Source organism: Syngnathus acus, chromosome 1 (assembly GCF_901709675.1).
Source record: "Syngnathus acus chromosome 1, fSynAcu1.2, whole genome shotgun sequence".
NCBI classification, from domain to species: domain Eukaryota; kingdom Metazoa; phylum Chordata; class Actinopteri; order Syngnathiformes; family Syngnathidae; genus Syngnathus; species Syngnathus acus.
Window position 1 is genome coordinate 16,559,076 of NC_051087.1, and position 26,605 is coordinate 16,585,680.

The 26,605-nt window shown below is 40.5% G+C and overlaps 1 long non-coding RNA gene across 1 annotated transcript; it reads left to right on the top strand.

Annotated features, from left to right (window-relative positions):
- The first annotated feature begins 781 nt into the window (after window positions 1-781).
- Window positions 782-25,839, top strand: LOC119125136. Its single transcript, XR_005098443.1, has 3 exons — window positions 782-932; window positions 9,030-9,032; window positions 25,828-25,839. It is a non-coding gene; the product is annotated as an uncharacterized LOC119125136 (long non-coding RNA).
- Window positions 25,840-26,605: the final 766 nt, after the last annotated feature.

Sequence of the window (26,605 nt, forward strand, 5' to 3'; positions counted from 1 at the left end):
TCCCCAATAGATGGGGAAGCGCCCGCCCGCGCATTTACTCCCGGAAGCCGTGTCAGAAAGCTCGGTGCACACTCACAAGTGCATGTACGTACTAAGTAGTACAGACCCGGCGCACTCCGCGCTCTATTTCCATCAGTGCCGAATTTCGAGTGTGGGCTGTGACGTCAGCATTTTCGTAATTCGCGCGCTGAGCTTTCAGATACAGTTTGACGCTAATGCCACCCACAAACCTTCCCCTGGAATCCTTCCATTAAAATGAGTGGCCCGAGGAAAAGAAAGGTGGACACTGAGTGCCGAGTGTTTAAAAAAAGAGTGGACAATTTGGCTCGACCTACGTGTGTGAGCAGACGTTCAGCCACATGAATGTCAACAAAGCCCGTCACAGATCTAGGTTAACGGACCGACACCTCGGCTCTATCCTAACAATTACCACAACCAATTTTACTCCAGACCATGATGCACTAGCAAAAAAGGGAGACCAACAATACTATTGATTTCTTTATTACTTCATTTAGATGTATTCTTTCACTGATTCTTCAAGATGATGTATTTGGTCAGAATGTTTGCCGTTTGATGTGATTTCGCCTCATTAGATAAACATATTTCATAAATCTGACCTGCAGGCGCTGAAGTGATGGAAACTATTATTCATAACAGTGTCGTATATAATGAGAATCACTGAGAGTAGTTTTTTGGTGAAATATTTTTTTAATGCTGTTAATAAATGCATTTGCTTTCAAAAAGCTTTTTTTGAATATCCATGCTTTACTACCTACTAAAAGTACAAACCTTTTATGCAATGACCTTTACCTGTCATTTCTATTACTTCACACAAACACTACATCCATCTGCTCCTGGTTCGGCCCCCCGGTCTAAATTTGGAACCAAATTCGGCCCGCCAGTCAAAAAGTTTGCCCACCCCTGGCCTAAACGTAAAAGTAGATTGTGTCATTGAACAGCCATTCCTAATGGTAAAGATATACAGTGGTTTACGACCACAATCCGTTCCAGAAGGCTGTTCGAGAAGTGAATCGTTCGAATTCCGAATCATGTTTTCTCTTTACAAATAATGGAAAAAGAAAATCCATTCCAAACGAAAAAAACCCCGCCTTTTTTAAGCATTTTTTCCGTTGCCCATTTTTGTCCGATCGTGCAACTGCAGTGCACCGCCGAACGCCCAACCGTAGCGCGTCGCGCAACTGCACCGCGCTGGTCGCATTATTGTGACAGAGCCGTCGCTGAAATTTAGAAAATATTTTTAAAGTCCTGATCTACTTTCCAAAATTTAAGTGGACATCAGTGCGCAGGGAGCTTAATTTTGACGGCTCGCGCAACCGCAGCGCACCGCCGAACGCGCAACCGTAGCGCGCCGCAGACCGCGCAACTGCACCGCGCTGGTCGCATTATTGTGACAGAGCGGTCGCTAAAATTTAGAAAGTATTTTTAAAGTCCTGATGGATTTTCCAAAATTTAAGTGGCTTTACTGCTCCCACTTGCTTCCTTTGGAGGCATGATTAGAGTTCATGCGATCCGCAGAGTAACGAGAACGTAATAACGAACAGAGTCAGTTGGCATGCGGGTCCTCTCAGCTCAGCTCGTGAGGTTCGACAAACGAATTTCGTCTGACATCTGAAGCAAAAAAATCTCGAATTTTTTGTTCGAATACCGATTTGTTAGAAAACCGAGGCTTCACTGTACTTGCAACTGGTCACAGTAACGGTTTCAAAGACACATTTTGGTTTCACTTCGATCATTTTTGCTCAGTACCCAATACAACTCTGGAAACGGCTTTCCCCCCGCTTTTTGGCATCATGGTAGTCTACTAGCTAGTTGTGTGGCCATTAAGATAGAAAAACTTAAAACTTGTGTGTGTGTGTGTGTGTGTGTGTGTGATGAGGTGCTGCCGATATGTTGATGCAGACGGAGTGAATAAAGTACAGGAGGCTGAGATAAAGTGTCGTTAGACCTGCTAAGACAATCAGCTGCAAGGACACAGATCAACATGTTCCCATTGGCCATTAGTGTCATAAGGGCAGACAAAGCCCTGCTGTCCAAGCTCCAAGTGACACCGCTAAAAGCCGCAACGCATTGGAGAGTGTAGGGGTGCACTTGCCTGTCTTGTTGCCTGTCTTGTGTGCTTCATTGCAGATGACGTTGTGAATGTTTGTGAGACGTAAAAAAAAAAATTTTAATAAAAATAAATTTAAAAAAATCTAAAAAGTCCGCAATGCTCCGAATCTATCCGCAATAGTTGTTTTAAAAAAAAATCCACGATGGACCGAGGTTGCAATAGGTGAACCGCGAAGTAGCGCGGGATTACTGTACTTCTTTAAAAAATAAGAATTACCGTAATTTTCCATGTAAAATACGCCCCCGTGCATAATACGCACCCTAAAAATGGCATGTCGATGCTGGAAAAAAGCCTGTACCCATGTATAATACGCACCCAAATTTTGACTCTTACTTAAGTCCGTAAACGTAAAATTATTTCAGAAAAAAAGATCATCTTCGGGAACAACCGGATGTTATTCTGCCGGTCAGTATCACTGCGCATGCGCTAGCAAACTCGATAGCGAAGAAATGTTTCGGATTTGTGTAGGGTACATTGTGACAGCAAACGAGCAGGTGATCGAGCAAGCGTCTGATACGAGAGCATTGTGTTCGTATGGAGCATGTTTGAAGTGAACAGCAGAGAAGAAAGGAACAAGGCAAAGTGTTGTGAAATAAAATATTACCTGTAATACGCATTTAGAACTGAACTCTCGCTCTTTATATAGCTGACGTGTCTTGCGCATCCGTTCTGCGCATCTGTAATGGCGGCCTCCGTATGATATCCGGTTTGCGATGGAGATTAAAAAACAAACAATATTTGACAATAACACACCATCAAGGATTGCACCATCGCATCAAACGATGTGTCGTCAATTATGAATTTTACTGACAGTGTTGGGCAGGATGGCTGAATGCGATACGCGATTGACAACAAACAAGAAGAAAGGTGATTTCAAGGTTTATTTCGAGGGAGATTTTCCTCAAAATTTGTTGTAACCATGCATAATGCGCACCCCAGATTTTAGGACAATAAATTAGTTAAATTATGCGCACTATGCATTGAAAATCACGGTATGTAAAAGGATTCAGATTTTTGAGCGTGTGTCAATACTAGGGGTGTAACGATTCATCGATATACATCGATTAATCGATATAATGCTCTACGATTTGTTGGCATCGATGCTAAACGTAAACATCGATCTATAGAGGCTTTGCAGCTGACGTCATCAGCCGCGCACATTAGCTTGGCGGCCATCTTGCCGGTCAACATTTCAGTGCCGGTCAACGACTCACACACGCTTTCTTGTTACATCTGCTGCTATTTGAGCTTGAAAATGCCGGAAACCTGCTGTGCTGTTGGATGTAGCAATAGACGAGGCGATAAACCTTCTATAGATTTCCGGCAAACATCCAAAAACGCGATAAATGGATCGCGGCGATTCGTCGTGAACGATGGAAACCTACGATTTACACAAGGATATGCAATGAGCACGTCATATCAGGTATGTAAACTATTCACCCCTGATTTGTTTCACAAAATGTGAAATAATACAATATGGGATGATACAAATATGATTGTTGAAAATGCTGGGTGCATTTTTAGAAAGGCAGCAAGAGCAGCAAGGCAGGGAATGGGATGAATTCTTCAGTTCACCCCCCCCCCTCCGTTTTTATTTTTTGTTTATTTTTTCATGATGCTTCATCTGATTGGCTTGAAAATCATATTGGAATTGAACAATTAATTCTCATGAGTGAATGCATTAGGAAATTTCAAAAGAAATTATTATGAACCTTGTGAAACAATTTTTTTTTAATGAAGCATTTTTGAACAAGAGGCTTTTTGTTACTTCATTTGGCACAAGGTAAAATCTACATTGATAAAGTTTTCAAGCCATTGGCACAAGGTTAAAATTTTTATTGGTTAAGTTTTCAAGCCAATCAGATGAGGCATCATGCAAAAATAAACAAAAAATAAAAATGGTAGCAACTTGAACAGACAGGTACAGTTTACTGAATGATTTCACTCCATTGAGTTTTTTAATACGTCAAGTTATGAAATGCCATTACGAAACAAACTGAACTGGGTATATCCCCTTCAACAACGTGCTTAATTATTTATGGTAGTCATTATGAATAATGTGATTGTTTAATTGTTTCAGGTGCAAAAAGCGAAGATCCACTATCCCCAGACTATGTGCCAAGTATATTTGAGCATACCCAGTCACCTCACAAACGAAAACTCAAATGTTCATTGAAGATCTTTGAGAGAAGACAAAATCTCAAGCAGCGCAAGAGAGACCGCGAGAGGGCATTGGCAGCAGCAGCAGCACTTGTCAATATTTCCCAGTCTGTCCCTTGTGAAAATGATCAACTACCCGCTGGTGAAGATGTGATGTTGCTTGGCCCCTGGACTCTTCTTCAACCGCAGATATCTGAAAAACATTTTAATAAAAATTGTTTTCACTATGATTAGATTATTTGTAACAGGTTGGAGAACAATAAATTATTTATGATATATATATTAATTACTAAGTGCAAAAAAAATACAAACCTGCTCTCTGGTAATGGAATGTAACTTTTCCAGCTCTGACCGGCATTTTAGTGCAAGTTCATCTGGGCTGAGTTTCATATTGCCAGAATCGTACAGCTGTGAGAGAGGTACAGGAAGCTTTCGCTTCACTGCCCTTGGCACAAAGTTGTCAGCATAGTCAGGGACAATGCTCAAAATTGCTGGTCTTCCACCGCATTCAGACAAAGCCTTGTAAAAGGCAGCTTTCTGCTCTTCAGTTGGTGGAGGAACATTCTGCAGTTTTCTCGCAGCACTTTCCTCAGGAGTTGAAACTTCTGACTTTCGTTTCTGGGCTGGACGGGCAAAATCGATATTGCATCCTTCAGCATATTCTATGTGCGATGCTGATGGTTTCAGCCACTGACAAGGTAGTGATGTGCATGAAGTGGCCGTCTTCATACGTATTAATTAGGGGTGTAACGATTCATCGATACACATCGATTAATCGATATAATGCTCTACGATTTATTGGCATCGATGCTAAACGTAAACATCGATTTATTTCGCCGTGTTTGACCTCGGACATTAGACGCGACTTTATTTTGAAATCCAGTTCATTGTTGCTTGCTTCCTCTTTCCGGGAGCAGTACGCGGCGCGCTGTGTTGTGAGCAGAGCAGGCACGTGAAAGGGGAGCCGACAACTACGCGGCTCCTGGGCTGGTGCTATGGCTAGTGTCCAAGAAGACGAGGAAATTCGCTCCCCTTTGGGCTTCAAGTCATTCGTTTGGAAGCACTTTGGATTCCAAAGAAAAGATGGCTCAACGGACAATTAAAATTATTGTAAATAAATAGTTCAGTAATGCACTTTAAAGTTAATGGTATTACAAAAAAAGAAAATATTCATTTTTCTTTACTTATATGAGAAGAAATATAGGAATTTGATAAAGTTCAGTATTAAAATAAGCACTTTGTATACTACAATACTCTTGTAATTTCCTAAATAAAGAGTTTGCAGTACCTTGTTGATTTTGCGTATGAATTGTTATAAATCAGGATATTGTTCTATATTTTTTAGTTAAAAAAAATAAAATAAAATAAAAATATCGATCGCGGAGCACTATATCGTGATGTATCGTGAATGAATCACAGCAGGCTTTAAGATATCGGCAAATATCGTATCGCGGTTCTTTGTATCGATATGATATCGTATCGTGACAAAACCCGCGATTTACACCCCTAGTATTAATGTCTCCAGGGCGAACAGGGATGCTGCTGAATGTGAACATGTTTCACCCAATCCAGCCATGCAGGTACAGTGGCAGCACAGGATCTGACCATCTTTCGCTATTGCTACCCAAGGTCTGAGGGGAGGATCATTCATCCGTTGAGAGTGTTTTACCTGAAACAGATAATATGACATACCTTATATTATTATCAGTCCCTAATTTGGATATAATATACAAGGCTAGACCTCTTACTGTCCATTTATGCATATTTTACCTGCCATTTGGTAAATTTTCTCATGAATCATTCATTCAATTTGCTTGAAAATTTAAACCTGGTTCATTTTGAGCAAGAGACCAAAAGGAATTATCAAGCATGAATTCTAAAAAGTATTTTTGTAGAAATTGTTGCATAAGCTCTATATTGAATAGTTGGAAATTATGTAATGTTTTATTGTAGGAATTAATTTCTCAGATTTCAATATGATATTTTCCTTACCTTGGTCATGAGAAGAAATCGATTCTGTTTGGAATCTGCCATATCAGCCCATCATGCACAAAACCTGCTGTAAAATACTTGTAGGCATCCAGACTCTTGTATGCCTTAAGGTCCTTTCCAGTGTACGAAGATGGTGAATCGACGAGGTAATTATAAATATCTGGATATGAGAGATCAGGCAGGTCGGCTGTTGCAAAATGCTCAGGTGATTTTAGCATGCTTCTCGGTAAAAGGTACGGATCCGTTGTGCCAACAAGGTTCAACTTCTCTCGGTAACGTTTCTTGGATTCTTCATCCAAATGCCCAACTTCATTGGATAGCAAATCAGCCATAATTCGGATGAAATCGGTGAAAATGTAGCGCAGAAATCAAACTGAATCTGTACGAACACGTAGGAACGAGCTGACCGGTTGACCGCCAAGATGGCGGCATAACACAAAATCACGTGATAAAATCTGCAAAGCCTCTATATCGCCCGTTTTTGACCTCGGACATTAGACGCGACTTTATTTTGAAATCCAGTTCATTGTTGCTTGCTTCCTCTTTCCGGGAGCAGTGCGCGGCGTGTTGTGTTGTGAGCAGAGCAGGCACGTGAAAGGGGAGGCGACAACTACGCGGCTCCTGGGCTGGTGCTATGGCTAGTGTCCAAGAAGACGAGGAAATTCGCTCCCCTTTGGGCTTCAAGTCATTCGTTTGGAAGCACTTTTTTTTTGCATTTGGATTAGAACATATGGTCAAGGTGTAATGTTTACTACATTCATTATAAAGAACTTATTTTTGTTTTGTAATTAAATAGTTCAGTAATGCACTTTAAAGTTAATGGTATTACAAAAAAAGAAAGAATATTCTTTTTTCTTTACTTACTTATATGAGAAAAAATATAGGAATTTGATAAAGTTCAGTGTTAAAATAAGCACTTTGTATACTACAATACTCTTGTAATTTCCTAAATAAAGAGTTTGCAGTACCTTGTTGATTTTGCGTATGAATTGTTATAAATCAGGGTATTGTTCTATATCGATCGTAGAGCACTATATCGTGATGTATCGTGAATGAATCACAGCAGGCTTTAAGATATCGGCAAATATCGTATCGCGTTTCTTTGTATCGATATGATATCGTATCGTGACAAAACCCGCGATTTACACCCCTAGTCAATACAGTTGCATAGAGTACCGTATTTGCCGGACTATAAGGCTCACCTAAAAACCTCAAATTTTCTCAAAAGCCGACAGTGCGCCTTATAGTCCAGTGCGCCTTATATGTGGACCAAATACCGGCCCCTGGGCCGCATTTGGTCTAAATTTAAACTGGCCCGAAGCATTGTGTCATAAAATCAATCATAAGTGGCCCACTGAAGACTATGAATCATGAATCAAAAAGACTATGGATCATTATTTTGTGATTATAAAGTAATTTGTTGCGTCTGAAGTTGAAATAAAAAAGATAAAATGGAGAATGATTTGATTTGGATTAAAAATCTGACATTATGCAACCTGGCCTGTTTACTGCAGTCACAAACACCAATATCACCCTTTTTATTCATACAACAATAACAACAATAAAACAAACTTAATACAACTAATAAAAAATGTATTCAACTTTCCTAAAATTGTTAATTTGTTATTATTTTAATCTTGACCTTTTCTGGTAGTGCAATTGACAACAGATTCTCATTTGCAATATCAACCTATCTGCAAAGGATATAGTAAAGGATATAGTTACATAGTATTTACAAGTTCATTCACAATGGTAATGGTTGGTGGAATGTTGGTGTGAATGGTCAGCCCTTATACAGGACTGTCTCAGAAAATTAATGCATTAATGGTGCGCCTTATAGTCCGGTGCGCCTTATATATGGACAAAGTTTTAAAGTGGGCCATTTATTGAAGGTGCGCCTTATAGTCCGGTGCGCCTTATAGTCTGGAAAATACGGTAGTACAACACCATCGACCAGTACTTTATTTAACTTACCGTTTTTTTCCATGTATAATGCGCAAAATTTAACTAATTTATTGTCCTAAAATCTGGGGTGCGCATTATACATGGGTACAATTTTAAAAAAAAATTTTTTTAATTATTTTTATTTTATTTTGTTTTGAAAAAAATCATGGTACAACAATGTTTGAAGAAAATCTTCTCACGGATGGTTTTTACAACGTCACTTTCCTCTCTTTTCATTTTAACCTAACTGATCGCGGTGGTGCCTTTCTGGGCAGTCGGAGAAATCAACGCCAACAAAAAAAATACATCCAGCCTAGTTAAGAAATCACCAGAAAGATCACCATGACAATTGTGAATAATAAATAAATAATTATTATATATATTATATATATTATTATTATAATAATAAATAATTGTGATAAATAACTGGAACATCACTCAAATATTGGTGATCCCGTTGAGAGCAATGTTCCCTCTAAGCTGCGCGCGTGCGCAATCGCGCACTGCCCGCACGTTCTCAGCGCACAAGAAAATCTATCCAGCGCATAAACAACATCCCCCAACCCCCCCCCCCCCCCCACACACACACACCCCACCCCCCGAAGCGAACACGCAGCGTTTGACGTCCCATTGACCACCCCCCCCCCCCCCCGGAAGCGAAGCGAACACACAGCGTTTGACGTCCCATTAACCCCCCCCCCCCCCCCCCGAAGCGAAGCGAGCTGCATGAAACCCGGCAAAGAGCGAGCTGCGGGTTGGCCACCTGATGTTGCTCACAGTAGTCCTCAGTTTGCTCAGGGAGCTTGTGTGTAAGCCCAGATACATGAAAAATTAGAGGGAACATTGGTTGAGAGTCTCACATATTTCTTCGCTATCGAGTTTGCTACTGCATGCGCAGTGATACTGACCGGCAGAATAACATCCGGTTGCTCCCAAAGATGATCTTTTTTCTGAAATAATTTTACGTTTACGGACTTAAGTAACCCGGCCGGGTCATACCAAATGACTTTAAAAATGGGACCCATTGCCTCCCTGCTTGGCACTCAGCATTAAGGGTTGGAATTGGGGGGTTAGATCACCAAATGATTCCCGAGCACGGCGCCGCTGCTGCTCACTGCTCCCCTCTCCCCCAGGGGATGGATCAAAATCACACGGGGATGGGTCAAATGCAGAGGACAAATTTCACCACACCCAGATGCTTGTGTGACGATCATTGGGACTTTAAAAAAAAAAAAAAAAAGTCAAAATTTGGGTGCGTATTATACATGGGTACAGGCTTTTTTCCAGCATCGACATGCCATTTTTAGGGTGCGTATTATACATGGGGGCGCATTATACATGGAAAAAAACGGTAATATTTATTGAACAACAATGTAAAATAAGCATAAAATAAATAATAAACTGTCACACAACTTCCAGACAATTGTTCACGTCGGCTGGACGTGCACACTGCACACTTTTCCACTTTTTTATGGCAAAACTCCTCAGATGAGAGAAAAAAACGTTACAGCACGGAGTCTTCTTAGGAGAACCACTTACATCGTCAATGACTGCTGTACCACTGTAACCAACATGTATGTACGCTAACGTGTAGCAGGAAGTGGTATCGCATTAAAACAGCCTTCAAAATAAAGCACCTTACTTCAAATTAAAGAATAACGTAACTAACATGAAGAATTCTAACAGGTACAAAGCGGTTTTCTACAGCGAGGGATGACCACGGACGTCGACAAGGATCATGGCTTTGTTTTTGGCCCGCCGTTACATTATGCAGAATGTCACGTGACACATTCCTGCAGCAGATTGGCTGACGCGAGGGGTAGCGGGTCAAAAGTTAGAGGGTTTTTTGAGTTGGGCGTCGACCCGTCTCAAGCAGCATAAGTAAAGTGCCATATTTCACTGTTAGTAACGGTAACGGGGTTACAACAATTGACATAGTAATTGAGTAGAATATCCGTTACTAGAAATCTATTGACACCTTTACCTCTAACACTGTTAGTCGTAACGCTGTCAGTCGCAACGCTGTCAGTAATAAATATTTTACTGGATTGTTGATTATTTTAACGATTTAGTCTACCGCTGATCATCTGTAATATTAGCTGTAATATTTTCAAATTTATTTAAGTAAAAAACATCTCTAACTGATGTACTTAAGGAAAATGTAATGCCATAGTTGTAGGCTACGGTTGTCTAAATCCTCAATGAGAGTGTAGCCCTACAAAAGTGGTGTGTGCTCTTTATACACATGAAAATGAAAAAATATTTTTTTCTTTTATTGCACTTACCCACTCAGAAAGTTGTGTGAGAAAATGACAATATACGTACCTATATTAGTAACCCCTAACACTGAAGTTTGAAAGGTTGTCATAGATGCAGCTAGAAATAGTGTTGGTATTAAAAAAAATTGTGGTATTGAAAAGTAGAGGTCAACCAGTTGGCCGATATACCAACCGATATATCAGTCCGTTATCTGCGATTTTTTAATTCATTGGCATCAGCGATATTTGTGTTTAGTAGCACCGATTTAAAGTCGGGTACGTCCGCGAGCAGCCCCATATAAATGATGCAGTGGAACATGCTGTTGCCGGCTTCCTGACTGAAGGACCCCAAACCATAACGTTTGGAATATGTACCCAACGACAGGTAAGGCTTAGATTCTGATATTTCAAAGTCCTATGGTCATACATTTTCTATATGTTACTAGTAAACTATAAGTGTTGCTTCATTTAAATCAAATCAATCTGTATTTGCCAAGTTTGAGTATGCCAAACAAGGAATTTGACTCCGGTACATCTCGGCCTCTGTACAACATTTAGGTAGCTAACAACATTCAGGACGTGCAAAAATGACAATTATTCTCAAATATCCCCTGATCTTAAACTCCCAGGAGGGCAAGGAAAAACTCAAAACTCCGACTAGGGGAAATGAGAAACCTTGAGAAGAGACCACAGATGGAAGGATCCCTCGTCCAGGATGACCAGGCTGCAATGGATGCAGAGAGGACACATAGTACACATAATATGGACAATCCAAAGGTAAAGCATCGAGAGCAGGATGTTATTGCACAGTAATGACTCTGAGACTCTATGAGTGGTGTGAGTTCATCAGAGCGACAGCCTGGGGGAAGAAGCTGTGTCTGTCTGCTGGTTTTGGCGTACAGTGCTCTGTAACGCCGTCCGGAGGGGAGTAGTTCAAACAGACTGCAACCTGGGTGCGAAGGGTCTGTAGAGATGTTACTTGCACGATACCTGGTCCTGGACAGGTACAAGTCCTGGATAGTTGGGAGGTTGGTCCCAATTATCTTAGTTGAAGACAAAGACAAAGAACATCGAACCATCTGGAATTGGCAGCTACAGGTGGTTGGAGATTCGCTAACTTGCAGTTAACTTGAAGGAATGAATGTATCAGGAGTTTGCTTGCTTAACATAATTTTATTAAACCCAATGTTATAAGTTGTGTTTTATTTTTGCACGATTCTCAGAATTATAGTCTTTGCGTGGGGTGGAGTAGGTAGTAGTAGTAGTATATGGGGTAGAGTAGGTAGTAGTAGTAGTAAAGTAAAAACTATGCAAACATATTTTCATTTTCGTCAAGCAAAACAAGATACATAATTCCTGACGTCTTTGGAGTTGTTCTCAATCCTAATTGTAGTACTTGGATCAGAAGAAAAAAAATGCGCTGGGGAGAGGAGTGGAGGGTAGGGGTGTGCACGGTGGCCGTCAAACACCAAAAACTATTCGTTGACGGGGGGCTTCCCAGTGCATGCCGTTATGCGACTAATGTAATGGTCAACGAGGGGTAGGGGGTTGAGTTTGGTAATTGTCAATGAGCCATGGATTGGGGGTGGGAGGGATGGCTGTGTCGCGGCCGTCACACGCCAAAAACTATTCAGTAGGGAAAAGGATGGAACTTAATTGATGTGCGTAGTTATAACATGTTTGAAAAAAACTATGAAAAACTAACTATGAAAAAAAACTGCGACTTATAGTCTGGAAAATACGGTAATTGGCAGAAGAAATAAATAAAAGGTTGATGGAGCTACTCCAGAAAGACTTAATGAGTATGATTATACAAACACAGAATCTAAACATAAGGTAGAAGTGCAGAAAATTGAAAATAAGTGCTTGCATTAATAACAGAGCAAACCATGAGAAGGCTGCCTCTGACAGGAGAGCCGTGGCAAGAAATCACTGCCCACCAGCACTACTGAAAGGAACTGTGGAAACAAGGACAATTATGCTACAGGCAGGGAAAAAAACAGGAATCTGATCAATCTCACGTAGAAACAAAAATATTGCAAAGATGTGTGCACAGAAACAGAAGATTTAATAAAGACTCTTCTTTCATTAAAGTACAAACCCACAATCACTGAAATGTGAGGCAGTTGTGCTCAGCAATCGGCCACTTTCTCCCTATTTATAGTCTTGACATGAAATTCAGCTTATCTCAGTGATTTTGTGTGGCAGAACATGTTGTGTATTCTTTTTCTTTTCAAATTGGATAAGTTCAATACAGACAGTGTGGTAACAATGGATCCTCTGTGGTGCACACATTAAAAGCATCTAATTTTCACCTGCACACGCAATCAAGGCCATAAAACAATACGTTACAGCCTTGAATAATTACCAATGTGGCAACTTTCATAATTGAATAGCACCACTTAAACAATCCCACTTGGCTAAGGTGTATTAAAAAAGGGCTGGTCTTAATTTGAATGTGTCAAAGAAAACAAATTAGATTGTTGCACGGAGCGATCTCTCTGACGTCAGGTAATAAGGTCGACAACCACTTTGCTACTTCGTTATTTGTTTTTTCCTAAATTAACCTCAGTTGTATGGTTTAAACATTCCAGAGAAGAAAAGAGAATTGTACTTAATCCCAAGCAAATGCTAATACTTGCACAATGCACAGAGATTCAAAACCAGCATCCAGTATTAGGGTTTATAAAGACATTGCACAACTGCACGCTAATGTTTAAATTATCACAAAGGGTTCTGTATGATTTAATTAGGTTAATGGCCGCTTTCGAGTCTAATATAAGACAAAATAACTGATTGGAAATGTTCAACTGAGTTTCTGCACATTTGCACACGTTAAAAGTATATTCATAAAACAAAGGTCAAAACATTACTATTTTCATATGCAATACCGCCCAGGTAAATATTTTCTCAATTGCTTTACCTGGATAAATGGTTGTACAAAGTTTATAAATTATTATTATTATTTTTTTTAAAACAATATAATTTTACTGTCACTTTGGTGTGCTTTGCCATAGCCCTTGACCTTGTACCTTTACATTGTACCTTCATTCCAAATAATTTTATTCTTAATTCTATTCATATTTGGCAAGAGAAACAATGAATGTTCTTGAAAATTTGCTTAAAAATAGAATAACAAGTGTATTCAGATACTGTATATATATAAATATATATATATATATACGTGTATATACATATATATACAGGACTGTCTCAGAAAATTTGAATATTGTGATAAAATTCTTTATTTTGCAATTAAAAAAACAAAAATGTCATTATGGATTCATTACAAATCAACTGGAATATTGCAAGCCTTTTATCAAGCTCAGCGTGATGCTGCTTGAGATATTGTCGCCAACACGCACTACTTGAGGCCTCTGACAGAGGAAGTCCAGTAGCCAGTTGCAGAGGTAGGTACTGAGTCCCAGTTTGTCGAGTTTGCAGATGAGCCGTTGTGGTACAATGGTGTTGAATGCAGAACTGAAGTCTACAAACAGCAATCTCACATACGAGTTTATCCGCGATAAACGAGGGATTACTCTGTATATATATATATATATATATATATATATACTATATACATATATATTGTAGCGTTTCAATGTATCAGGCACGTTGTGGTTCGTAACTGGCTCTTTATTCAACACAACAAAGAGGAGTTCTCACATCCGCGCTCGGAGACAACAAAGTCAAGTCCCCCTCCCACACGCGCGCGCTCCCCCCCCTTGCCTTGCTGCCTTCACGGCCTCCCTAGGCAATTGGACTACCGAACAGTAATTATACACACAAGTTGCTACAGTGCTCCTCCCTATCTCAAAAACCTCGTCCCGAGGTGTCACAAAGAAAATCAGCAAGGTGACCCGGTGGCCTTCTCTGTCGCAGAGTGCGGTCTGAGGTCGGCTGCCTCAGAACAGCCTGTTTGGAACCAGGCGATGAGTCTACAGGAACAACGGCCTGTTCAGGGGAGAGAGGAGGAACAGAAGCAGCAGCCAGCAAGTTCACAAGGGCGTCGAGACATAGCGTCCGCGTTGGTATGGCGAGGCCCGGCCCTGTGCTCCACTCGGAAGGTATATGGTGCTAGTTCTTCAAGCCAGCGTGCAATCTGTCCTTCGGGTTACTTAAAAGACATGAGCCACTGGAGTGCAGCATGGTCAGTGCGTACCGTGAAGGGTAAACCCGCCAGATATTATCAAAAGTGGCTTATAGCCCTCACGATAGCCAGCAGTTCCCTACGTGTGATGCAATAGCGTTTTGCTGAAGTATGCCACAACCTTTTCTCCCTTCGCCCCCACTTGACTCAAGACTGCCCCCATCCCAACATTGCTGGCATCTGTCTCCAGGAGGAACAGCAGTTTAGGATCGGGGGGAACAAGGATGGGAGACTCTGTCAATGATCCTTTCAAGGAGCTGAAGGCCTGTGCGCACTCCACCGTCCACTCGAACTTAGTGTCCTTGCGCTGCAGGTGGAAAAGAGGCACGGCTATGCACGAAAAGCCCCGTACAAACCGCCAGTAATAGGATGCTAATCAAAGAAAGCTCTTCAGCTCACGCAAGTTGTTGGGAGCAGGCCAGTCTCACACGGCCTGTACCTTCTCCTCCAGAGTCCTAATGCCTTCCCCTCCCACCTTGTGCCCCAAGAACTCCAACTCTTTCCTCATGAAGCAACACTTGTCAGGATGCAACTTCAGGCCAGCAGTGGAAATTCTTTGTAGTACCTGGCGCAGGGCCCCCAAAACCGCCTTGAAAGAGTTCCCATGGACAAGAATGTCATCCAGATAGACCAAACACCGTCGGGAACGGGTACTGCTGCGAGGTGCCTGCAGTGCGCTTGTACGGATAGGTTCAACCACCCACGCCGGTTTCTCTGGGCTCAAGTTCACCTGTGCAGCAGAACGCACCACATGGCTGCCTTCAACATGGTCACGCCGTGCAGTGTCCCTTATGACCTCTCTTTCCACAGCCAGTTCCAGCGCTTCCTGGAGAGTGTGTGGGTGTGCCAGTTGGGTTTGGATCCGCAGTTCTCTTGGTGTAATGGCGCGGATGAACTGGTCCCTGGCCAGCTCACTCTGCACATCAGCTGGCATATGGGCGTATGCACGCCTCGACAATGTCTCAATGTCATTAGCCAGTACACGGAGCGGTTCACCAGCTTGTCTTTGCCTGTTTGACAACTCCGAGCGCAGGACATTGGGCTGGCTGCACTGCCCAAAACGCCGCTGCAGGGCACCAACCAAAGCCCCATAGTCGTCCCTGTCGGCTGGGCTAAGCAGTAACAAGCAGGACAGGGGCTCCTCCATGAGACACATGGCCAACTGTAGCGCTTTATTCTTCTCTGACCTGCCAGAAGCCCTTACCAAGAGTCTTCCCATAGTATCTCGGTGTCTTGATATGATGACGGTCACCATGGAGGCTGCCACCATCCTTCGTCCCTGCGTCCCTCTCATTGTTTAACGAGCCAAGCTTCCTGGCGGTCTTCCTCAAGAGCTCCACGTGCTCCGACACTTTGGGGTCCAACTCACGGCCCCACATGACATCGTAACCGCCGTCCACCACCTCCTCCTTCACCCGCGACCGACCACCGCCACAGTCCTTACGCGATGCCATAACGTCGCAATAGATAACTTTCACTTCTGACACCAGTGTAGCGTTTGAATGAATCAGGCACGTCGTGGTTCGTAACTGGCTCTTTATTCAACGCAACAAAGAGGAGTTCTCACATCCGCACTCGGAGACAACAAAGTCAAGTTCCCCTCCCACACGCGCGTGCTCCCCTCCACCTTGCTGCCTTCACGGCCTCCCTCAGCAATCGGACTACCGAACAGTAATTAGACACACAAGTTGCTACAATATATATAGCATATAAATATAGTTCAAGTCTTTTCTTTCTTAAACAATGAGAACAAAAATGATTTAGCAATTCTGTGACTCACCTATGTAAATTAATTCTCGACTATCTGAAATCTCAGCAAGTAAAAAGACACAAAATAGCCACACTACCACTCATAACAGCTGAATAACAAAATCGTTCCTGTTTTCCTGTTAAGACGCACTATAATTTGGCTTTGAACCACAGAAGACTATTAGGCAGAAAATTATGCATTTTTGCCTCTATATTTGTGATATTTTTAAACATTTTGATTTTCAATATGTTATTCTTACGCTCTTTGTAACATGCACCACACTGAGAACCAGAGCACTTATGCAAGGAGTGATTCAGAGTGAAAGAGACACCACTTGAGCTGAAAGGGGCAGAGCCTTACTCGAGACAAGAGCACCTCACCGATAGCCAGCAAGTCAAATCGCATCCCTCCAAATAGGGTCTAGAGCATTTTCTCTTCGGGCTCCAGAGCTTTGGAATGCCCGACCAATGGATATTAGAACTGCTACCTCAGTAGAAACATTTAAGACACGTTTAAAGACACATTTCTATGATATGGCCTTTAATTAACCTGTAGTGGCCGGTTCGGCTGGAGTTTGTTTTCGCTCCCCCCTCCCCCACACCCCTCCCCGGCTGCGGAGGTGGTTAGGTGACACCCAAGCTGACAGCGGCTATCTGGATTCTCGTGGACCAAATCAAGATGAGGGAACTACAGCGGTTTACCCTCCTCGAAGACACTGCCAGGACAATTGAGGGCACCTCCGGCAGCTCTTCGCTTTGACTTGGACATCCATTTTATCATTGATTTTTATATTACGTATTTTATGTGCCCTCTCTGCATCTATTGCAGCCTGGTGATCCTGAAAGGGGGATCCTTCCATATGTGTTCCGTTCTCAAGGTTTCTCACTTTTCCCCTGGTAGGGTTTTTTTTTAGTTTTTCCTTGCCCTTTTGGGAGCTTAAGATCAGGGGATGCTTTGAGAATAATTGTCAATTTGTTTGTCTATGTGAAGCCCTTTGAGACTGCTTGTGATTTAGGGCTATACAAACAAACTTGACTTGACAAACACAATTTGCCACTTATACATTTTTGATTTCAGCGTGACTTGAACTTGTGACATTGTGGCACCAGAGTTCCCATCTTTAAGATGAACTTTAAACATCCTGTTGTGTAAGTTAGGTAGGTAGGTCCCCAATTGAAGTCATATATGTTCCTAAAACATGATCATACATGCTCTTGAAATACTACTACTACTACTACTACTACTACTACTACTACGACTAATAATAATAATAATCATAATAATAATATATTATAGTACTACAGTCAAACCTCGGTTTTCGACCACAATCCGTTCCAGAAGGCGATTCGAGAAGTGAATCGGTGGAATTCCGAATCTATTTTTCCCATTACAAATAATGGAAAAAAATTTAATCCGTTCCAAGACTTAAAAAAAACGCCTTTTTAAAGCATTTTTTCATTTGCGCATTTTTGTCCAATCCCGCAACTGCAGCGCACCGCCGAACGCGCAACCGTAGCGCGCCGCCGACCGCGCAACTGCACCGCCCTGGTCGCATTATTGTGACAGAGCCGTCGCTGAAATTTAGAAAATATTTTTAAAGTCCTGAGGTACTTTCCAAAATTTAAGTGGACCTCAGTGCGCAGGGAGCTTAATTTGGTCCGATCGGGCAACCGCAGCGCGCCGTGCGCTCACTGTCGCATTGCTTTAAGAGCGTCTTTGTGTTTTAGGATGGCTTTACTGCTCCCACTTGCTTTATTAATACAATCCTCAAAGTAACGAAAATACAATAACAACGAACGGAGTCAGTCGGCATCCGGGCCGCGCGGTCGGGTTTTCTGGGGTGCTCTCGGCTCACCTCGCGAGGTTTGACCTCCAAATTTTGTTCGACAACCAAAGCAAAAAAGTCTCGAATTTTTCGTTTGAATTCCGATTTGTTCGAGAACCGGGACGTTCGAAAACCGAGGTTTGACTGTACTACTACTACTACTACTACTAATAATAATAATAATAATAATAATAATAGTAATAATAATAAAAACAATAATAATAATAAGTAGAAGAAGATGAAGAAGAACAACAACAATAATAATAAACATTTAGACATTTGCTTAAAAATGAAGCTACAGTAAAACCATATTGGATATTTGAGGGAATAAACCTAAAGGAAAACCAGATAGGAATAGTTAAAAAAAAACAAAAACAAGGGATAATGGAATTGAAGAACTTGTTTGAGGGATGAACAATATGAAACTGGCTATCCAATGAGAGAAGAAGAGATGAGCAATCGAGGAAGTTATTACAGCTCAGCGTGAGCTAGATGAAAAAGCGGTGAAGACAAAGGCAGATGGCGCCCTTCCAAATGAACAAGTCAACATAATGAGAAAGGCAAAATGAGAAACTACTTCCTTGCAGACAAGAACTGTACAATTTGCAATGTTGCAGGACTTTTTTGATTCTCAAAATTGATGATTTTGGCAGTTTATCTAAATTGATGAAATAACTCTGCAACTGTCGTGTTTTATTTGTGTACCACAAAAAAAATCTTGTGTGACTGAAAGGGTGAGAATTAAAAGGAAACAAGTCATCTGCAATTATTTGTTATTTTACAAAATCCAATTCCAATTAAATTGTTGTGTAAAAAAAACAAAATCAGATTACAATAATTTGCAAATCCTTTACAATCTATAATTAGATACTACCAAAAACATATAAAGTATGACCTGAGAGTTCCATATTAAATTTGTTGAATTTATTTATTAAGGCCAAGCAAATCATTAATTTTGGTGGTCTTCAATTAAAATAATAAAATTTGATTTGTTGTATAATATACTTCAGTGGTTCTCAAATGGTGTAAGCGTATGCCTTGGGCTACGTTAAGGCACTTTTGGGGTTACATGAGATTATTATATATATTTTTTAAATTAGAATTCGTTCAAAATTGCTTGATCATAGCACTTGCCTCCCTGCCACAAAGAATGACAAAGATCCTCAGTGAAGTACAATCCCAAATGTCTTACTTAATGCAAACACACTCACTCACACATGTAACAATGCAATAAAAATATATTTTGAAAAAGAAATAATGTGGAATAAAATAAAATATTTTATAGATGTTTCGGCTTTTATTTCAAATAAGATGATTATTTAACTACATGCTTCGATGTTACAATCCCTCAAACCTTCCACGCCCCACTCATTTCCATCAGATTTACAGAAGTGACCTCAGCTAAGTGTCCTCACTTGAGCGCAGGGTATTTCAGGCCTCATGGGGGTCGTCAGGAGGGCAGCCCCCATCATCTGCGTTTCGATGACTAAAATTCCCTGCCGTCTCAGGTATTCTCCCCTCTGAACTGAATTTGTTGCTTCCTTAACTGCTATAGCTGTTTTGCGGCACAAGTGCTCTCCTCTTCAGCCAAATCCAGTGGTTCGATTGCTAATTGTAAAATTTGAGAGTGAGTTAATGGCCTGCTGCTAAGCTTGGCCTCAGATCCCCAAGTCTTTCAGTAGATTTATTGCTGATCTCCTCTCAACCCCCCTGCACTCCACCTCAACTAGGTACACCATCGTACTCCATTCCCGCTGTTCAGTGTCTGATGCCAGCTCAGAGTATTTGAGGCTCTTTCGCTCATAGGCCTCCCCGACAGCAACCTCCCAGGGCACAGTCTGTTCAACTTGATGGTCAAGCGAAGTGAGAAGGACCAGACCACAAAATGCCTTTTCCCCCTTTATTGCCCAAGGGGCTTTTTTTCCATAGTTTTTTTTTTTTTTTTTTTGACCTGCAGAATTTAATTTGAGTGCTATTTTTAAAACATGTTTTTATCCTGCTTGTTGTGGCAATCCCGGCAGGGAAGCCGAGATCGAGTCCCCTGACATTCCAAACAGTACGGAATGTGAGTTAGGGGATTAATTCTTTATGAGAACCTATCCATATTATGATCCCAAAGGAGAACACTTTATGTTGAGAATTCTTTTTATGTGCACAAATCGTTTATTATCATCGTTTATTATCATTTCTTTATATTTTATTGTTTATATTATATCATTAATTTAATATAACATAAAAGTATGAATCTAATAATTGTTTAGCTATGTTTTTTTATTTTCAAATGTTTTGAAGGTACCACTACAAATGGATTTCCAACGTTTTATAAAGAAGGTGGCGCATAACTCAGTTTTAAGTTGTTGGGCTTTTTTTCTGTCCAAAAATGCTTTGCGCTTTTTCGGGGTACTTGACTGTCACCACAAAAAATCTTATACGTGTCACCAAAAAAAAGTCTGAATTGAGCTGCCATGTGAACGTGGACTAAATGAGAAAGGTGAATGGACATAATGCTACTTTATTTTATTTTACCAGGGGTAGCCTGTCGTAACACTTGCTAATTTAGCTTAGTTTTGAAATGCACAGCAGTGGCTTTTCAGCCCTCATATGCCATTTATTGCAGCTATTAAACATTTTATGGCATATTCCTGGTATTTTCAGGAAATATATATACTTTCACGCAGCATCTCCTCTTATCCAAATTTGTAAGCAGGTACAGTAAATGGTACACAATGTAATTTTTGGAAAAGATATCTACAAGCACAGATAAGGAGTTTGCTTTTGATGTAAATTAGACATAGATAAAAAAAAACATTTGACACTCTTCTTCATGAATCTAGTGTAATGAAATTAGACGAATATGGAATTAGAATGTCGGCACATCAATGTATAAATAGTACCTTGGTGTGCAATTGACAATGTAAAATCCAAACAATTAATGGTCATTTATGGGGTTCCCCGAGGGTCTGTATTCAGTCTTAAATTAGAATGTTGGCATATCAATGTATAAATCGCACTTTGTATGACCAATGTCATCTGTGGAATTTACAATATAAAATCCAATTAATTAATGGTCATTTATTGTATATATATATGTATTCAGCCTTAAATTATTCATATTGTGTATTCACATCTGTAAGGTTCCTCAAGAACTGTACTATGTTTTATTTACTAATGACACAAGTCAACTGCTCAAACAAAACCTAGAAAATGTTACGTCTACTGTTGGAAATGAATTTAATATCTAGAAAAACTGGTTTGATATTTAAAAGTTACCGTTTTTTTCCGTGTATAATGCGCCTCCATGTATAATACGCACCCTAAAAATGGCATGTTGATGCTGGAAAAAAGCCTGTACCCATGTATAATACGCACCCAATTTTATTTTTTATTTTTTTTTTAAGTCCCAATGATCGTCACACACGCAGGGAGGCAATGGGTCCCATTTTTATAGTCTTTGGTATGGTCTTAACTAGGCTGGATGTATTTTTTTTTGTTGGCGTTGATTTCTCCGACTGCCCATAAAGGCACCACCGCGATCAGATGAAAAGAGAGGAAAGTGACGTGCGGACATGTGAAAAAGGCGGCTCTGTATGGGAGAGACGTTGAAGAGGAATAAAAACACCCTTGGAAACCAAAACTTGCCCCTCGTGACTCGGAGCCGCAACAAATGTTTCGGATTTGTGTAGGGTACATTGTGACAGCAAACGAGCAGGTGATCGAGCAAGCGTCTGATACGAGAGCATTGCGTTCGTATGGAGCGTGTTTGAAGTGAACAGCAGAGACGAAAGGAACAAGGCAAAGTGTTGTGAAATAAAATATTACCTGTAATACGCATTTTGTTATTTGCTGATTGTATTAAACTATCACATTCATTGTCAGTCAAGAAGAGGACTATTATCCCTTCTTTGACGAAATGACCAGAGCACAGTACAAACACACTATTGTCAGTCAGTCCTGTTGTTGGTTTTGTTGTACCATGATTTTCTTAAAAAAAAAAAAAAAAATTAAAAAAAAAAAAATTAAAAAAAAAAAATTAAAAAAAATTTGTACCCATGTATAATGCGCACCCCAGATTTTAGGACAATAAATTAGTTAAATTTTGCGCATTATACACGGAAAAAAACGGTATGTCCTAAATAAGAAATCATTTTACACAGTTTTGCAAATTGTTAGTTCAGTACATAACATAGACTACTGTAATGAAATATGCGGTAACTCCTATAAAAAACAATAGTCTGCTGTCTATTAATTAAATGTATTTACTTTTTAAAATGGAAAAACGTGTATTATTAGACAATCAAATTGTTTATGGCAGAAACAACCAATCCACTATTAAATTAAATACTCTATAATTGAACAATTTGTTATGATTGTTACTGTAATGCAGCGCTCTCCAAACTACGGCCCGCGGGCCAACTGCGGCCCGCGGTCCAGTTTTTATTGGCCCGCAGCAAATTCTGAAAACATAATTGAATATGGCCCGCACAAGAAGCTTGAGCTCAACTCTGTTGCACTTCTCAGTTTCCACACTAGATAGAGCCCGCCACACAAAGCGTTTGACGTCCCATTAGCACCCCCCCCCCCCCCCGGAAGAGAAGCGAACGCGCAGTGTTTGACGTCCCCTTAGCACCCCCCCACCCGGAAGAGAAGCGAACGCGCAGCGTTTGACGTCCCATTAGCAACCCCCCCCCCCCCGGAAGAGAAGCGAACACGCAGCGTTTGACGTCCCATTAGCAGCACCCCCCCCCCCCCCGAGAAGAGAAGCGAACGTGCAGCGTTTGACGTCCCATTAGCCCCCCCCCCCCCCGAGAAGAGAAGCGAACGCACAGCGTTTGACGTCCCATTAGCAACCGCCCCCCCCCCCCGGAAGAGAAGCAAAAAAAAATAGGCCCCCGGGCCCCTTCACGTTAATAAATCTGGCCCTCCGTGCAAAAAGTTTGGAGACCCCTGCTGTAATGAGTCGTATAAGTGCATGAAAAAATTAAGACTAGAACAAATATAAAGCAAAAATGTGTTTGTTTATATATATACATTAGGGGTGTAACGATTCATCGATACACATCGATTAATAGATATAATGCTCTACGATTTGTTGGCATCGATGCTAAACGTAAACATCGATCTATATCGCCCGTTTTTGACCTCTGACTTTATTTTGAAATCCAGTTCATTGTTGCTTGCTTCCTCTTTCCGGGAGCAGTGCGCGGCGTGTTGTGTTGTGAGCAGAGCAGGCACATGAAAGGGGAGCCGACAACTACGCGGCTCCTGGGCTGGTGCTATGGCTAGTGTCCAAGAAGACGAGGAAATTCGCTCCCCTTTGGGCTTCAAGTCATTCGTTTGGAAGCACTTTGGATTCCAAAGAAAAGATGGCTCAACGGACAATTAAAATTATTGTAATTAAATAGTTCAGTAATGCACTTTAAAGTTAATGGTATTACAAAAAAGAAAGAATATTCATTTTTCCTTACTTACTTATATGAGAAAAAATAGAGGAATTTGATAAAGTTCACTGTTAAAATAAGCACTTTGTATACTACAATACTCTTGTAATTTCCTAAATAAAGAGTTTGCAGTACCTTGTTGATTTTGCGTATGAATTGTTATAAATCAGGATATTGTTCTATATCGATCGTAGAGCACTATATCGTGATGTATCGTGAATGAATCACAGCAGGCTTTAAGATATCGGCAAATATCGTATCGTGCTTCTTTGTATCGATATGATATCGTATCGTGACAAAACCCGCGATTTACACCCCTAATATACATACATATCCGTACTCTTTGTGAAATACAAACACACCACTTTCATTGTTTGTCTCTGGATTTATTTGAGACGACTACTTATATTCTGTTTATTGACACTGTTTTGAAAGTAAATGACAGAAGTAACATATAATTCATCACCATCTGATTTAGACGAAAAACCTTTCTTTCAACAAATATCAACAGCAAATATTTGAGGAAATGCCATGGCAGTGGGTTTGAAACTTCTTAACTGCATTACTTATTCAGGATGTCTATGGGTGTGTTAATAATTGATCATCTAATTAGGGTGGGAGTTGGGAAGATATGGACTCTTTACCAGTGGGCTTTTGGTAAGTGCATGGTTTCTTTGTGCACGACAGTGAGGCGCCGATAAAAGTAACTTCTGGCCAGCACCTATAATTCATTTTCAGATTAATTGACAAGTATGGACATACATTTAAATGCAGAAAGAATATCAATAGTGTGATGGTATTTATGGCTGCTTGTATGAGAAAATACAATCTTTCAAATTTCTGGTTTGTGTTCCAAATATTATCAGTGGATTAGTTGACAAAACCCAATCAGGACTGAAATACTTTTCCAAACAACTCAGTTAGAACATAACCTTTCAGAGTGTATTCAGAACAGTGATTTAAAAATCTCAATTGATGGATTCCTTTTGAGAGGCCTTTTAAGATAGCTGTTTAGTGCCAACAAATCACTATGTTGGAAAACAAAAGCCAATACAGCAGATAAAAGTGGTATACATCCTTTCATAGATCATAAACAAACATATACCCTATTTGCTTAGATGGGCCTCATTCACTAATAAATGCATAGAAATGTTATTACTCTGGGCACAAGTTTAGCATATATGCATAATCACTCATTCTTGACACGCACATACCAGTCCGTTTTCCTTGCACAACAGATGCATATTCAATTCCAAAATGAAATTCAAAATTGCCACACAAAAAACACGTGTAGAAAAATATGAATCATGAATTGAGTGGAGAATGAAGAAACACATCCAAAATATCAAAACAAGGAAGGATGAAAAGCAGAGCAGAGAGGCATTTGTAGTCGATAACTTTCATCACATCAGAAAATACGGTGCTGTGAAAAAGTTTTTCTCACTCTTATCAAATTCTTACAAACATAATCCAAGTAAACACAAAAAAACAGCTTTTAACCGGTGATTTTATTTATTAAAAGAGAAAAAAACTATTCAAAGCACCTTGACCCTGCTGGGAAAAAGTATTTTCCACCAAACCTAGTAACTTGTTGGGCCACCCTCAGCAGCAAGATCCAACCATCAATTTCCTATATAACAGGCAATGAGTCTTTCACAGTTCTGGGGTAGACATGTTGGCCCACCTTCCTTAGAGAATTCAAGAATTTCAAGCATGAGCATAATTTTATTATGCCTCGGGATTTCAATCAGATTCATCAAAATTTTACTTTCTGATTTGTTTTTGATCGTGATGCAAATGGTTGAGGTTAAAAACTGATGAACAAACATTTTCACTCAGGATTTTCTGGTGAAGAGCACAATTCACGGTTCCATCAATGACAGCAAGTCATCACGGTCCTGAAGAAGCAGCACCAGAACATCACACTACCACCCCCGTCTTTGACAGTTATTATGGTGTTCCTTTTCTGAAATGCAGTGTTTTATTTCTGCCAGATGTAATAAGACATACTAGTTCAACTTTCATTTTGTCAGTCCATAGAATATTCTCCTTAAGGTCTTAGGAATCATTCAGATGTAATTTTCAAATGTAGAACGAGCATTTTATTCATTTCAATTTGGTCAGCAGTGCTTTTTGCCTTGGACGTCATTTTTGTTAACGTCTTTTCTTAATTGTTGAGTCACAATCAGTGACCTTAGTCAGGTCACATGACCTTAAAAGCCCATTTTACACAGCCCTTGCTCAGTGTGGAGTGATCAGGCAACAACGCAACATTTCCGGTTTCCAGCGTGCCCATATTTGGAAATTTTGACTGCCAACCAGGAAGTAAAAATGCTGGTTTGCTGCTGGTTAGACCCACTGATTAATATATTGGATATAAGTAAGTGGTTTGATCGCACTTCACTGTTATAAGAAAGCCTTGACTGCTCATCATAAGAAGGAGGAGGATGCAGCAGAGAAAATCCAATGCCTTGGTAGCTTCGAAGTTTAATTGGGGCGTTACTTGTCAATAAGTCCACCAAAATAACACAAAATCGCTCCGCACTGCACTTCCGCCCGAAAAATAAATTTTCCTATATGGGGCGCCTTGCCGCCACGGCAGAATTGCTCCATTCCATGGTCCTGGCCCGTAGTCACATCCACAATGAATAGGTTAGGATTGGGTTAACTGAGGCACAGGAGGCCAGCCATTCTTAAGTGGTCCCAACCAGTCTGTGGGTCACATTGTAATTGTAATTTCTGTAATGCTACCTTCCCACCAAATACATTGATAGCATTTCTGGCGGGTCGATTCATTACATTTTTTTCTGAATTGTTAAACTCTTTATAGTGAGTACTGCAGCGCAACTATTAATATCTATCGCAAAACCACTCCCAAAAATTGCAAAGTTCTAAGCACAAACACTGCTTAGCACTGCGTTAGCAATTTTGTAACAAACTTTGAGTGCCCAGCACTC